The 2,500-nt window shown below is 42.5% G+C and overlaps 1 protein-coding gene across 1 annotated transcript in view; it reads right to left on the reverse strand.

Annotated features, from left to right (window-relative positions):
* Positions 1 to 2,500, reverse strand: part of dock1 (dedicator of cytokinesis 1) — a gene marked incomplete at both ends in the record, with an annotated part of 180,827 nt that overhangs the window by 155,192 nt on the left and 23,135 nt on the right. The gene's annotated exons all lie outside the window — the stretch shown is intronic.

Below are 2,500 nucleotides of genomic sequence, written 5' to 3' on the forward strand. Positions count from 1 at the left end.
AACCTCCCCTCCCCCTACTTTTTTTTTGTAATCAATTATTTATTGCAAAACAGTACACATGAAAAACACATGATTTTTTGAAACTGTCCTGATTTTTTTTTTTTATTATCTTACCCCCCCCCCCCCCCCACTATAAACACATGATAAACCCCCCCACCCGCCCCCCATGGCGATAACATCCCTTCCACCCCCCCCCCCCCCCCCATGGCGATAACATCCCTTCCACCACCCCCCCATAGTTATTCACTACCCTCCTCCTACTTTTATAATAAATAAATCATGTAGCAGCCTAATAGCTTGAAAAATAGTAAAAGTAAAGAAATAGGACAGTTTCAATTAAATTATTTGACTAAAATCCAGTTCAGTGTGAGGTAATCCTCTTCTTTTTTCCTCAGCCACGTACCACAACCAACCCTCAGGCCTGAGCAGAAGACACAGCCATATCAGCTACGGGTCGTTCAATTGACAAAATCACAGCTTGCTAAAACAGATACTTTGTTGCAAAATAATAGCCTATTAAAGCATGGCGTTCTCACCCGTTTAATGTGATTTATGTTTCTGAACGTCACTGCAGATCTTCTTGATATCAGGGCTGTAAGATGTAACTTTGATCTAACACAATACTGCAGGTTCTCATCTGTGAGGCGGGGGGGCGATATTCACATTTTGTATCGTTCATTCTTGAGAAAACCTGCTTGTACAAGTTGATCCAAAGATGGACAGGACTTCAAATGCATAGTGTTTTATGTTCATAGAATTTAAATACAGTTTGAAGTTTGTTGGGTTTAGGAGGTTTTTAATATCGCTCTAGTTGTGTTTTTGTTGTTGTTGTTTTGGGGCAGTCCCACTCATATGTTTTATTTTATTGGACAGATACAGTGAAGACAGACAGGAAAGCAAGGAGAAGAAGGGAGAGAGGGCAGGTCAGCAGGGCATGGGCTGGATTCGAACCCATGCCGACATGGGCATATGTGTGCACTGCAGACCGCGGTGCTGGACCACGGGACCACCCCCGGCCACTCCATTTGTGGTTTTGACCGAGATTGGCCTCCTGATGGGCGACATATTCAAGCTCGGCTGTCAGGCTTTTGAACTTGGACACTTTGTCGGCCGGTTCAATTTCAAAGTGGGGTTGACCTACTGCTGTGAAACCGGACATGATCAACCGGGAGGGGTCAGTGTCCAGTGGTGTGACAGGGAAGCATAGTGTAGTTTGTTCCTTTCTGAACTCGCTGAATCTTTCCACAAATGCAGTTTGCATTCCGTTATGCGTTATGTCATTATGTAAATAATCTTAATTGGTGTGATTGTGTCGTTCATTAAACTCTCTCAAGGAGGGGGAAGTGAGAGAAAGTGCCTCTCTGGTGAACACTGTAAACTTACCAGAGTAGACCATCATAGAGTAGACCATCATACCAGAATGGTTATATAGTCCATCATTCATAATAGCATGTTTAGTCACACAATCATTTTATTCTTTTGAAAGTTTGCAAAAACTGAGATAAGAAAATGTGAATCATGCGCGTTTCCATTAAAGGGGCTATAGGTTTCTCTCCCCTCCTCCTCTCTGCCATCCTTCCTATCAGTAAACATACAGATTAGTGTAGCAGATAAGGTAAAAAATCGTTTATTGAGAGTTTATTGACTCTCAAGGAACACTTTTTGAGCTCGCGGAGTCTGTTCATGGTGGCTGGCATGTTCAATTATCTCTTTAGCTGCAAATGCTGCCTCATACTGTGTGACTAAGTGGCTGACTTCAGGGCCGGAGAGCATTTGTACCAATTTTTATTTTATCCACTTGTCAACAAATTTCCTATAAAAATGCATTTAGCCACCCCACGTTTCCAGGTTATGTTTGAGCTCACCCTACCTATGAAACAAACAAAAGCTTTTCTCCTTCTGGCCTGACAGAACAAAGGTCCTCTTTTCCCCATTGTTGACAAAAGCCAAGACCTTTTATCCACTTGTCAATGAATTTCCTATAATAATGCATTTAGCAGCCCCACTACTGACAGGAGGCAGTTAAAACATTGCCATTACAGCTCACCCACTGGCTGGAAGATTGTTTGAAGGTTGTTGGAAGTGGTTTAAGAAAAAAGAAAAAAAAAACTTTAGAAAACTTAGCAGATATGAAGCGAAATACATAATTCGGCTATGGCGGAAAGGAGAATGGCCGCCATGTCCACCTGAACACTTTATGATGTTGTATATGGTATCATTGTAATCCTTGACCTTCAAAACATAGGGGTGGACATCATCTGTTCGGTGTTATCATGTTTGGTTCAGGAGATATGAAGCAAAATACTAAATTCGGCTATGGCGGAAAGGAAAATGGCCGCCACGGCCACTAGGAGGCATTTTTTGTGAGGGCTGATCATGGAATGCCTCTTGTCCAATCAAATTACTTGGTCCCTTTATTACGTTGAGCCCAGTGTGCCCTCCGGCAACGCAGCCATCATGTCAATCGTGGTTTTTTTCCCCCGAATAATATCAAGCAACT

This window comes from Nansenia antarctica, assembly GCF_963989245.1.
Source record: "Nansenia antarctica genome assembly, chromosome: 11".
Classification (NCBI taxonomy): domain Eukaryota; kingdom Metazoa; phylum Chordata; class Actinopteri; order Argentiniformes; family Microstomatidae; genus Nansenia; species Nansenia antarctica.